General features: G+C 44.3%; 1 long non-coding RNA gene across 1 annotated transcript in view; it reads left to right on the forward strand.

The window, feature by feature from the left end:
• Window positions 1-13,474, forward strand: part of LOC141110705 (uncharacterized) — a 167,180-nt gene that overhangs the window by 120,059 nt on the left and 33,647 nt on the right. The window lies entirely within an intron of this gene.

The following is a 13,474-nucleotide window of genomic DNA, read 5'->3' on the forward strand; positions in this document are numbered from 1 at the left end:
GTATGGATTTTGGCTGTTTTTTTTTTCTCTGAATTTTCTATTGCCGGAATTCTTTTGTTTACATTTGAGCTCTCGGCAGAGAAGCCCGCTGACAGTTGATGAGTCATCAGTTGTTAAGGATGCAGTGGCCGGCTTCCTTAACAACCAGCTATTCTTCGCACAGAATTCAAATTCATTTTTCGACCAATCCAAATTCAAATAGTTTAAAAAATGTGAAAATTGGAATTTGTTAGAAAATTAATAAACAAAATGAAATAAAATGAAACTAAACATATTCTGAAATGAATAAACGGAACAAAATTAGCAACATAACGATTCTATCCTAAACTAAAATAATTTTTCCATTCTGCACATGTCTAACAAACATAGATCTATACTCTGACAAAAAAACAAACCAGCATTATATATATCTACAGTGGGGACGGAAAGTATTCAGACCGCCTTAAATTTTTCACTCTTTGTTATATTGCAGCCATTTGCTAAAATCATTTAAGTTCATTTTTTTCCTCATTAATGTACACACAGCACCCCATATTGACAGAAAAACACAGAATTGTTGACATTTTTGCAGATTTATTAAAAAAGAAAAACTGAAATATCACATGGTTCTAAGTATTCAGACCCTTTGCTCAGTATTTAGTAGAAGCACCCTTTTGATCTAATACAGCCATGAGTCTTTTGGGGAAAGATGGAGAAAGATCCTCTCCAGTCCTGTCAGGTTGGATGGTAAACGTTGGTGGACAGCCATTTTTAGGTCTCTCCAGAGATGCTCAATTGGGTTTAAGTCAGGGCTCTGGCTGGGCCATTCAAAAACAGTCATGGAGTTGTTGTGAAGCCACTCCTTCGTTATTTTAGCTGTGTGCTTAGGGTCATTGTCTTGTTGGAAGGTAAACCTTCGGCCCAATCTGAGGTCCTGAGCACTCTCAAGAAGATTTTTGTCCAGGATATCCCTGTACTTGGCCGCATTCATCTTTCCCTCGATTGCAACCAGTCGTCCTGTCCCTGCAGCTGAAAAACACCCCCACAGCATGATGCTGCCACCACCATGCTTAACTTTTGGGACTGTTTTGGACAGGTGATGAGCAGTGCCTGGTTTTCTCCACACATACCGCTTAGAATTAAGACCAAAACATTCTATCTTGGTCTCATCAGACCAGAGAATCTTATTTCTCACCATCTTGGAGTCCTTCAGGTGTTTTTTAGCAAACTCCATGTGGGCTTTCATGTGTCTTGCACTGAGGAGAGGCTTCCGTCAGGCCACTCTGCCATTTTGCTCAGGCAGTACTCTTCCTTGGCATCCTCAAGTCCAATGCAGGGCTATGGTCTCTTCATCTGTCTTGATGAAATCAGAAGCATCCAACTACCAAATTGCAGGGAAGAAGAGGCCGCAGGGAGCAGCATAGCTACATGGAGGAGCCTGCAGGAGCAGAAGATTAGGCTTATAAAACTGCTTTACTTGATCCCGTAGACATAAATGAGCAGTTAATCCTTGCAGCGTGGAAACAGACACATTGCAAAGGAGGGCTTTTACTTTTTTGATCTTTCAGCTTTAATTAGAAGTTATACTAGTAAATTAATGAAACACTAGCACATGCAGGGCTCTAAAAGGTGTTCCTTTGAAATGATGGAAACCCTGCGAGCTACAGGAGAAAAAAATAAGTATTTTATGTAGCAGCACTCCTACCCAGTGGTCTCCCAGATAGCTATAAAACACTTGTTCAAGACTTGATACTTGCCCATATTATGCGCATAACCTAGAAGATATTGAAAGCAGGCTTGTGGATGAATAAAGGCAGAAAACAGAAATGCAAACAGTGACAGTGCTCCTACAGTAGGATTTGCATTAGGAACCAATGACCACAAAAATAGCTATAAGCAGCATGAAAAACAAGAAATGATTTGCATGCAAATAGGTAGGTCACTTACAAACAATAGAGTTTGAAAGCCAGAATGAATCGGAAATTGAAATAAATGTAAATACAAGCTAAACAACAAATGCTAAAAGTGTTAAAAAATAGAAGACACTACAGATGCTGAGCGTGTCTTTCACTCCAAAGAGGGCACCTCCTCATTTTTTGCTTTCTACTCTCTGAATTTAGATCAGGTGGCTTATAATGACCAATAATGGGGTCTTTCTTGGGCACCTCATTATAAAAAGAAAGGGTTCCCAGCAGCCATATTAAAATTGGTTTAGCTGGGATAGGGCATTGGGAGTGCTGCTGATGAAGTGCAGATTACAAAGAATATAAAAAAAATATGTAAAAAGGAAATCAAGGCCGCAAAAATTCAAAACCAGTGACAGGTTGCAAAAGATACTGTAGTAAACTCCCAAAAATTCTTCAAATATATTAACAGTAAAAAGGCCAGGTCTGAGTATGTAGGCCCTTTACAAAATAATCTACATTGGGTGGCTGGGAACAAAGAGAAGCCCCAAATTATCCACAATTGCTCAAAAGTCATATGGTCTAGAAATATTTAGACAGAAAAAAGGTGAATAAAGAACCCGGACCAGATGGCATACACCCACGTATCCTAAAAGAGTTGAGCTCTGTCATTTCAAAGCCATTGTTTCAAATTTTTCATGACTCTTTAATGATGGGAATAGTACCACTGGATTAGCATAAAGCCAATGTGGTACCTATGTTCAAAAAGGAGTTAAGCTAGATTTTTAACACCAGAATGGAAACGCAAGGGACCAGTGTGAGGACATACATCGAATTTAAAGGAATGCCGATAATGGCCATCAAAAAATTCGTATTCATAATATTAAAACATTGAATATAATACAATTATATATAAAAACATACATATTTTAAAAAAAACTGTCAATTTCGGTTTTCGGCCAAGTGCATACTGCATTTTCAGTTTCGGCAATTTCCATTCGGTGCAACTCTATTTTTAATATACGGTATTTATAAATGATGTAGGGTCAAGGAATAAAAGTACCATTTAAGTCTTTGCAGATGACATCAAGCTATTCAGTGGAATAACATCCTCACAAGATGTTTACGACTTATAAGCCAACCTCAATGCATTGTTTAATTGGGCAACTATGTGGCAAATGAGGTTTAATGTTGATAAATGTAAAGTTATGCACTTGGGGGCTAAGAATATGCATGCACCATACATACTAGGAGGAGTACAACTGGGGGAATAATGGTGGGAAGAAGGATCTGGGTTTTCTGGTAGATTATAAGCTTGCTAATAGCATGCAATGCCAATCAGCGGTTTCCAAAGCGAGCAAAATCGTATTAATTGTATTAAGAGAAGTATAGACTCCAGAGAGAGAGATATTATTTTACGCCTGAAAAATCATTTATGTAGTGCACTCCCTAAGGAGCCGCAAGTAGAAAGGGATCCCCCACCCTGCACAGCCAGGCACACCGCATCTTCACAGCACACTTGAGGCAAGGAACAGTCCAGTGCTTTGTTTTTTATTTTTATTAAGGGGTTTAACTTGGATAGGGAGAAGGATAATATGGGATGCCCACTTGACTTTAGTAGAACTTTCAGGGAAATCTTTCTCTGTACAGCTATTTACACTCCTCAGCTTCCTCTAGCACAAAACTTGCTTGAAGCACTACAACTCCCAGGACCAGCTGGCATTGTTACATTGGTAGGAAATACCCTTTACAGGCAGGGACCCTTTGTGTAGCAAAGTCCTAGTCCTTCTGTGGCTACTGATCCCAGCACCATCTCTTCAAGCACTCCAGCCCTCTTGGCTAAACTTCCACAGTCTTCCCACACTGACTTTGCATCCATCTCAGACTGCTTTTACCTAGTCCTCTCAGACTGCCTTTCAGTCCTCCCTGACTGTAACACTCACCAGACCACCTGGCTATCCCTTTAAATTTCGTACCTGGGGGGTGTCTATAGTATGCCTGTAAAGGTGCGCATGTTTCCAGTGTTTAGAACAGTCTGACAGCAAAATGACATTTCAAAGGTAAAAAAGTCATTTAAACTACTCGCGGCTATTAATGAATTGCCGGTCCGACAATTCACATAAAAGTTCATTGATAAAAATGGCATGGGAATCCCCACAGGGGAACCCCAAACCAAAATTTAAAAAAAAAATGATGTGGGGGGTCCCCCTAAATTCCATACCAGGCCCTTCAGGTTCGGTATGAATATTAAGGGGAACCCCGGCCAAAATTTAAAAAAAAAAAAAAAAAATGGCCTGGGGTCCCCCTCAAAATCTATACCAGACCCTTCAGGTTTTGTATGGATTTTAAGGGGAACCCAGCGCCAAAATTTTTTAAAAAACGGCATGGGGTCCCCACAAAGATCCATACCAGACCCTTATCCGAGCACGCAACCTGGCAGGCCGGAGGAAAAGAGGGGGGGACGAGAGAGCGCCCCCCCTCCTGAACCGTACCAGGCCACATGCCCTCAACATTGGGAGGGTGCTTTGGGGTAGCCCCCCAAAACACCTTGTCCCCATGTTGATGAGGACAAGGGCCTCATCCCCACAACCCTGGCCGGTGGTTGTGGGGTCTGCGGGCGGGGGGCTTATCGGAATCTGGAAGCCCCCTTTAACAAGGGGACCCCCAGATCCCAGCCCTCCCCCCTGTGTGAAATGGTAAGGGGGCCTACCATTTCACTAAAAAACTGTCAAAAATGTTAAAAATGACAAGAGACAGTTTTTGACAATTCCTTTATTTAAATGCTTCTTCTTTCTTCTGTCAAGGTGTTTTGGGGGGCTACCCCAAAGCACCCTCCCAATGTTGAGGGCATGTGGCCTGGTACGGTTCGGGGGGTGCTCTCTCGCCCCCCCTTTTCCTGCGGCCTGCCAGGTTGCGTGCTCGGATAAGGGTCTGGTATGGATTTTTAGGGGACCCCACGCCGTTTTTTTTTTTTTTTTAATTTTGGCGCGGGGTTCCCCTTAAAATCCATACCAGACCTGTAGGATCTGGTATAGATTTTGAGGGGGACCCCACGCCATTTTTTAAAAAAATTTGCCCGGGGTTCCCCTTAATATCCATACCAGACCTGAAGGGCCTGGTATAAAATTTAGGGGGACCCCCCACGTCATTTTTTTAAAAATTTTGGTTCGGGGTTCCCCTGTGGGGAATTCCCATGCCGTTTTTATCAATGAACTTCTATGTGTATTGTCGGACCGGCAATGCCTTAATAGCCGCGAGTAGTTTTAAATGACTTTTTTTCCTTTTTTTGCTGTCAGACTGTTCTAAACACAGAAAACATGCGCCCCTTTACAGGCATACTATAGACACCCCCCAGGTACAAAATTTAAAGGGATATTACACTTTTATTGTTTCACTTTAAGCATTATTAAAACCACTGCTCCTGAAAAAGCGGCCGTTTTTAAAACTTTTTTTTGCATTGATCCATGTCCCCTGGGGCAGGACTCAGGTCCGCAAACACTTTTTATGACAATACTTTGCATATAAGCCTTTAAAATTAGCACTTTTGATTATTCATGTTCGTGTCCCATAGACTTTAATGGTGTTTGCGTGTTCAAACGAATTTTTTGCCTGTTCACATGTTCTGGTGCGAACCGAACAGGGGGGTGTTCGGCTCATCCCTACTCAACACTAACACAATAGCAGTTTAATACCAGATGCAATGAAAAAGCTAAGTTGAACTATAGCTTTCTTCACTATCTGTTCTGCTGCTGTGCTTATTATTTAATAATGCAGGTTCTCTATTAAAAACAAACGGACCAGCTAAAATTGACTGTCTGAAATGATTCAGTGTGTCTCTATTAGGGATGAGCCGAACACCCCCCGCACCAGAACTTGCGAACAGGATAAAAATTTCTTCGGACACGCGAACACTGTTAAAGTCTATGGGACACGAACATGAATTATCAAAAGTGCTAATTTTAAAGGCTTATATGCAAGTTATTGTCATAAAAAGTTTGGGAACCTGGGTCCTGCCCCAGGGGACATGGATCAATGCAAAAAAAAGTTTTAAAAACGGCCGTTTTTTCGGGAGCAGTGATTTTAATAATGCTTAAAGTGAAACAATAAAAGTGTAATATTCCTTTAAATTTCGTACCTGGGGGGTTATTAATGAATTGCCAGTCCGACAATACACATAAAAGTTCATTGATAAAAACGGCATGGGAATTCCCCACAGGGGGACCCCAAACCAAAATTTAAAAAAAAAATGACGTGGGGTCCCCCTCAAAATCTATACCAGACCCTACAGGTCTGGTATGGATTTTAAGGGGAACCCCACACCAAAAGTAGAAAAAAAAAAGGCGTGTGGTCCCCGCAAAAATCCATACCAGACCCTTATCCGAGCATGCAACCTGGTAGGCCGCAGGAAAAGAGGGGGGACGAGAGAGCGCCCCCCCCTGAACCGTACCAGGCCACATGCCCTCAACATTGGGAGGGGGCTTTGGGGTAGCCCCCCAAAACACCTTGTCCCCATGTCATCATGGATGCGGAGCGGCCCGAGGAGAAGAAGGGAAGAAGACGCGGCGGAGGAAGATGCCGGACGAGAACAGCGGAGGAAGAACCAGAAAAACCAGAAGAACCAGAAGATGGAGGAAGAAACCGAAGGAAGATAGAAGATTGAAGAAAGAAGAAGCATTTAAATAAAGGAATTGTCAAAAACTGTCTCTTGTCATTTTTAACATTTTTGACAGTTTTTTTGTGAAATGGTAGGGGTACTTTTGTACCCCCTTACCATTTCACACGGGGAGAGGGCTGGGATCTGGGGGTCCCCTTGTTAAAGGGGGCTTCCAGATTCCGATAAGCCCCCCGCCTGCAGACCCCCACAACCACCGGGCAAGGGTTGTGGGGATGAGGCCCTTGTCCCCATCAACATGGGGACAAGGTGTTTTGGGGGCTACCCCAAAGCACCCTCCCAATGTTGAGGGCATGTGGCCTGGTATGGTTCAGGAGGGGGGGCGCTCTCTCGTCTCCCCTCTTTTCCTGCGGCCTGCCAGGTTGCGTGCTCGGATAAGTGTCTGGTATGGATTTTTTTGGGGGACCCACACCATTTTATTTTTAAATTTTGGCGCGGGGTTCCCCTTAAAATCCATATCAAGGGTCTGGTATAGATTTTGAGGGGGACCCCACGCCATTTAAAAAAAAACATTTTACCTGGTGTTCCCCTTAATATCCATACCAGACCTGAAGGGCCTGGTATGAAATTTAGGGGGACCCCCACATCATTTTTTTTTTTTACATTTTGGTTCAGGGTTCCCCTGTGGGGAATTCCCATGCCGTTTTTATCAATGAACTTTTATGTGTATTGTCGGACCGGCAATTCATTAATAGCCGTGAGTAGTTATAAATGACTTTTTTTCCTTTGAAATGTCATTTTGCTGTCAGACTGTTCTAAACACAGGAAACATGCGCCCCTTTACAGGCATACTTTAGGCACCCCCCAGGTACGAAATTTAAAGGAATATTACACTTTTATTGTTTCACTTTAAGCATTATTAAAATCACTGCTCCCGAAAAAACTGACGTTTTTTAAACTTTTTTTGCATTGATCCATGTCCCATCTGGGCAGGACCCAGATCCCCAAACACTTTTTATGACAATACCATGCATATAAGGCCTTTAAAATTAGCATTTTTTATTTCTCCCATAGACTTTTAAAGGGTGTTCCGCGGCTTTTGAATTTGCCGCGAATACCCAAATTGTTCGCTGTTCGGCAAACTGCTGATGTTCAAGTCGAACATGAGTTCGACTCGAACTCGAAGCTCATGCCTAGTAGAAGGTAAAGCAAGTGAAGTTAGAAGGTAAAGAGAGATTTGAGTTGTTTATTAACCACTTGCTTACCGGGCACTTAAACCCCCCTCCTATCCAGACCAATTTTCAGCTTTCAGCGCTGTCGCACTTTGAATGACAATTGCGCGGTCATGCAACACTGTACCCAAATGAAATTTTTATCATTTTTTCCCCACAAATAGAGCTTTCTTTTGGTGGCATTTGATCACCTCTGCAGTTTTTATTTTTTGTTACAAAAATTTAAAAAGACCGAATTTTTTAAAAAAAAAATTATTTTTTTTTATATTTTGTTATAAAATTTTTTAAAAGGGTAATTTTTCTCCTTCATTGATGTACGCTGATGAGGCGGCACCAATGGGCACTGATAGGTGGCAGTGATGGGCACTGATGGGTGGCAGTGATGGGCACTGATTGGTGGCAATAATGGGCACTGATCTTGTACACTGCTAGGTGGCACTGATTGGCACCACTGGTGGGCATTGTTAGGTGGCAATGGTGGGCATTGATAGGTGGCACTTGTAGGCATTGATAGGTGGCACTTATGGGCATTGATACGTGGCACTGGTGGGCACTGTGGGCACTGTGATGTGGCAATGTCAGGTTGCACTGTCAGTGGGTACTGTTGGCACAATTGAGGCACATATGAGGCATTATTGCCTCCTCCTCTTCGGGACCGATGTCCCTTGCTGCTGAGCCGGTGATCGGCTTTTTTTTCTCCTCGCACTGTCAGCGCGAGGAGAAAAAAAAAACGATCACAGAGCTTTTGTTTTGATCATGTGATCAGCTGTCATTGGCTGACAGCTGATCACATGGTAAGGGGCCGGGACCGGCCCCTTACACAGATCGGTGATCACCCGAGTCTCAGTGACTCGGTGATCACAGCGCGCTCCACGCGCGCCCTGCAGGGCGCGCGCAGGGCACGTGCACAGGGGAGGCCGTCATATGACGGCCTCCCGGGAATTCAGGTCCGCGCTGTAGCCGTCATTCGGCTATAGCGCGGATGCCAAGCGGTTAAAGAAGGTTTGCATTATACAAGGCTTTTTCAATGCATTTTTTAGAGAAACTGACATGAGCTGTTTTTAAAACTGACACATACAGAAAGAAAAAAAAAAAAAAAAAAGGAAAATAGTGCTTTTAAAAAAACGGGAAGTGACAGTCTGAGCTGTTTGAGATTTAAAGGGGACGTGAATGTTGGGACAGTTTTATCGGCATGGCATACGTGCGAGAGATTTTCGTGGTCATGTATTTATTGACTACAAAGTATATCTGGGACAATGACCTTAAAGGAATAGCCGAGACAGGAGGTTTTAAGCAGAAATTTAACACAGAAAGAGTTTTGTTTAAAATAAGGAAGTTAAAGTGTTACGGGCCAGGTTTAAAAATTTGGATTAATCAGATAAAAGGTGTTATTAAAATAAGGATTTTTGTGTAGACTTGCCATGTCTGTTTGTTTGTTGATTGTTACTTGCTGAAGTTATAATGAGTCGGTACATTTGGGTCGATGAAATGTGCAGATCAGTGCAGATAACTGTTCGGCAACAGGCACAGGTACAGAGGGTGGTGGGGACTGATTCCCAGGTGGCATCGGGACATGGTGCCTCTACTGCACCAGACATATCTGATGTAGGGGAGGAAGACTGTGAGACCGAGGCTTCAGGGAGGACACCCACACCTGCTTGTACAGGAAAAGGTTCAACCAAGGGTAAAAAGAGAGAGAGCTGGTGGGGAGGCTAGAACCTTTGTTGAAAGCACCCCACCTTGTGCAATGACAACACCTCGTGCAATGAGCAGCCCCTGATGCTGGGATCTCATGAGACTTTGCAGGATTACAGTACCAGAGATTCACAGAAACACCAAGATGTCTGTTTATTGGGCAGTGATAAAATTGTCGCTGCTGGATACGATGACAGGGGGACATGGTTGCTGTATTTGGGGTCTGGATGAGGTGGAGAGAAGTTAAAAATCTTCCTCCTCCCCCCTCGGATCCCCCCAGATTCCCTCTTCGCTACCTGATTCTCCACCTCTGAGCTGGTGGGTTTGGGGGTGTGAATTCTGACACGGATCGCCAGTGAGGCGCTAAGATCGCAGCTTCATGGACTGGCCATTTCTGTGTCGATCAGTGAGGATTCTCAGAGTGCAGAGATCATCGGAGGGAGAGCATGTTTAAACACTTCTCCCACGATTGTCTCTGTTTCATGGACTGTTTGTGGACTGTGATCAGTGGCAATCCTTGGGGTCGCCACTGTTCGCAGTTTCATAAGATGGACACCTAGTTAGAGGAAAGTTGTTGTTAATAGAGAGAAATGCATAATTTTATGTGTATGTGAATTTTTGTCTGGTCTTGGAATTCCAGTTTAGAGTATAAGTTGTTTTTTCTTCTGAATGCAGATGAATTGTTTGGTAGTTGATATATGTCCTATGATCCTGCCAAGACAAAGAGCGTTGCTAAAGTGGGCAGGTGAGAGGGACAGAGTAGGGTACTCATCTGTGTGTGGTGCTTTAAGAAGATTTAATTGCGTATTCGGACAAGGACAAGTTACTATTTGAGTGATTCCTCCTGTCCAAAGCATTGTTTAGCACAATGCGATGCATGAACTAATGCCATTGAACAAAAGATTACCACACTCATGTAGCACAGTACCCAGGCAACAACTTATATTAATTTTGAACAACAAAGTATGCAGTATACTGTATGCAGCTCCTGAAGGACACACATGCATACCCCCCTCTGTAGTGCAGACCCCTCTCAGTGCAGACCCCCCTCAGTAGTTCCGACCCACCCTCAGTAGATCCAACCCCCCCTCAGTAGTGCAGACCCCCCCTCAGTAGTGCAGACCCTCCTCAGTAGTGCAGACCCCCCTCAGTAGTGCAGACCTCCCTCAGTAGTGCAGACCCCCCTGAGTAGTGCAGACCCCCCTCAGTAGTGCAGACCCCCCTCAGTGCAGACCCCCCTCAGTAGTGCAGACCCCCCCTCAGTAGTGCAGACCCCCCCTCAGTAGTGCAGACCCCGCGGAGGGCACCAGAGCGTGGCAGGAGGGGGGCCCTCTCCCGCAACTGATAAAAGAGATCTCGCGGCGAATCCACCACTGAGACCACTTTTATCTGAAAGTGGACCGCCCACTGAAGAAGTGGATACCGGTGTTGTGGAAGCTAGCTGCTGCCCAGGGGCATAACTAGAAATCACAGGGCCCCATAGCAAAATGTTGTATGGACCCCCTCCCTGCAAACACCCCCCCCACAAAAAATGAACTAATGCCATTGAACAACAGATTACCACACTCATGTAGCACAGTACCCAGGCAACAACTTATATTAATTTTGAACAACAAAGTATTCAGTATACTGTATGCAGCCCCTGAAGGACACACATGCATACCCCCCTCAGTAGTGCAGACCCCCCTCAGTGCAGACCCCCTTCAGTAGTGCAGACCCCCCTCAGTAGTGCAGACCCCCCTCAGTAGTGCAGACCCCCCCTTAGTAGTGCAGACCCCCCCTCAGTGCAGACCCACCTCAGTAGTGCAGACCCCCCCCCTCAGTAGTGCAGACCCCCTTCAGTGCAGACCCCCCTCAGTAGTACAGACCCCCCTCAGTGCAGACCCCCCTCAGTAGTGCAGACCCCCCTCAGTAGTGCAGACCCCCTCTCAGTAGTGCAGCCCCCCCCTGGAGGGCACTGGAGCGTGGCAGGATAAAAGTGATCTCGTGGCGAATCCACCATTGAGACCACTTTTATCTGAAAGTGGACCGCCCGCTGAAGAAGTGGATACCGGTGTTATGGAATCTAGCTGCTGCGGCGCTGCCATAACAATGATATTCCACTTCAAAGAGCCACCGTATAATGATGGCGGGCGGTCCGTAAGTGGCTAAAGTGTGACATGTTAGGTATCTATTTGCTCGGCGTAACATCATCTTTCACATTATACCAAAGAAGCGGGCTAACGTTAGTGTCGTTTTCTTTTATTAATTCCAAAAAAAGCGCGTTTAAAAAAATTGCTGCGGAAATACCATGTGACATAAAAAGTTGCAACCACCACTATTTTATTCCATAGGGTGTCTACTAAAAAAATTATATGTAATGTTTGGGGGTTCAGAGTAATTTTCTAGCAAAAAAAATATGATTTTTACATGTAGGAGAGAAGTGTCAGAATTGGCCTGGGTGGCAAGGGGTTAATTACCATAAGTAATATACAAATTATTACTTATTAATTATTATATATTGTTTTTAAGGTAATTTACTATATTTTCAAAATCTGTACTCAAGTAGGTGGATTAACTGACAAATTACTGAAGTTTGAAGTTATAACTTCCAACCAGTAATTTAACAGTAAATGGATAAATAATAAATTATTATGTTATAACATATAGCATATAAACATATGATTTAGCTTGAATATACCAGTACCTTTTCAGCAGGCAGCAGATTCTTGTTCTCACTCTTAACTGCATGAGAAAAACACGGGATTGTGGGTAAATCTTATACCCATGAACACGTTTTTTCCTTGTAGTTAAGAGGGCTGGGCTAGAAGGGATCATTTGTCTTTTAGACACATGCCCCTTCTATGACACTGTAGTGAGAGGCTTTTGGCTTTTTTTTTTTTAATGTTCATGCAGGGCCTCACCTGCCTCCCCTGACTGCACAACCCTGGTCAGAATGGGGATCCGCCTTGTTTACAAAGGTAGATCCCCATTCTGTTTCTGTACATCGAGTCCGCCCGACCCGTGGGCATGCTGCCACAGTGTGCAGCGGGCATTGGGGCGCGCCACCGGCAGTGCGCACCCACAACTGCGCCTGCACAAGCTGACTTAAAACGATAGAGATTCATGCAGGGGAGCCAGTCTGCCGCAGTACAACTGAGGCGGCTGGTCCTTAAGTAGGAAATGGCATCCCAGACTTAGTCCATAGGGTTCAATATTGAGTTGGCTTACCCTTTGCAGCTATAACAGCTTTATCTCTTCTAGGAAGGCTGTCCACAAGGTTTAGGAGTGTGTCTAAGGGAATGCTTGACCATTCTTCCAAAAGCACATTTGTGAGATCAGGCACTGATGTGGACGAGAAGGTCTGGTTTGCAGTCTTCGCTCTAATTCATCCCAAAGGTGTTCTATCGGGTTGGGCCCAGAACTCTGTGCAGGCCAGTCAAGTTCCTCCACCCCAAACTTGCTCATCCGTGTCTTCCAAGCTGTTTCCACAATGTTGGGAGCATGAAATTGTCCAAAATGTCTTGGTATGCTGACGCCTTAGGGAGTTCCCTTCACTGAAACTAAGGGGCCAACCCCTCAAAAACAACCCCACACCATACCCCCCTCTCCGTCAAATGATTTGGAGCAGTGCACAAATCAAGATCCATAAAGACATAGATGAGCGAGTTTGAGGTGGAGGAACTTGACTGGCCAACACAGAGTCCTGACCTCACCCCGATAAAACACCTTTGGGATGAATTAGAGCAGAGTCTGCGAGTCAGGCCTTCTCGTCTACATCAGTGCCTGACCTCACAAATGCACTTCTGGAAAAATGGTGAAACATTCCCGTAGACACACTCCTAAACCTCATGGACAGCCTTCCCAGAAGAGTTGAAGCTGTTATAGCTGCAAAAGGTGGTCCAACTTAACACTAATGCCGCGTACACACGGTCGGACTTTTCATTTAAAAAAGTCCGACAGCCTGTCCGACAGACTTTCGACTGACTTTTGTCGGACTTTTGTCGGACTTTTGGTGGACTTGCGGCAGACTTTCTTACGAACGGACTTGCCTACATACCATCACACAAAAG

This window comes from Aquarana catesbeiana, linkage group LG10 (assembly GCF_042186555.1).
Source record: "Aquarana catesbeiana isolate 2022-GZ linkage group LG10, ASM4218655v1, whole genome shotgun sequence".
Classification (NCBI taxonomy): domain Eukaryota; kingdom Metazoa; phylum Chordata; class Amphibia; order Anura; family Ranidae; genus Aquarana; species Aquarana catesbeiana.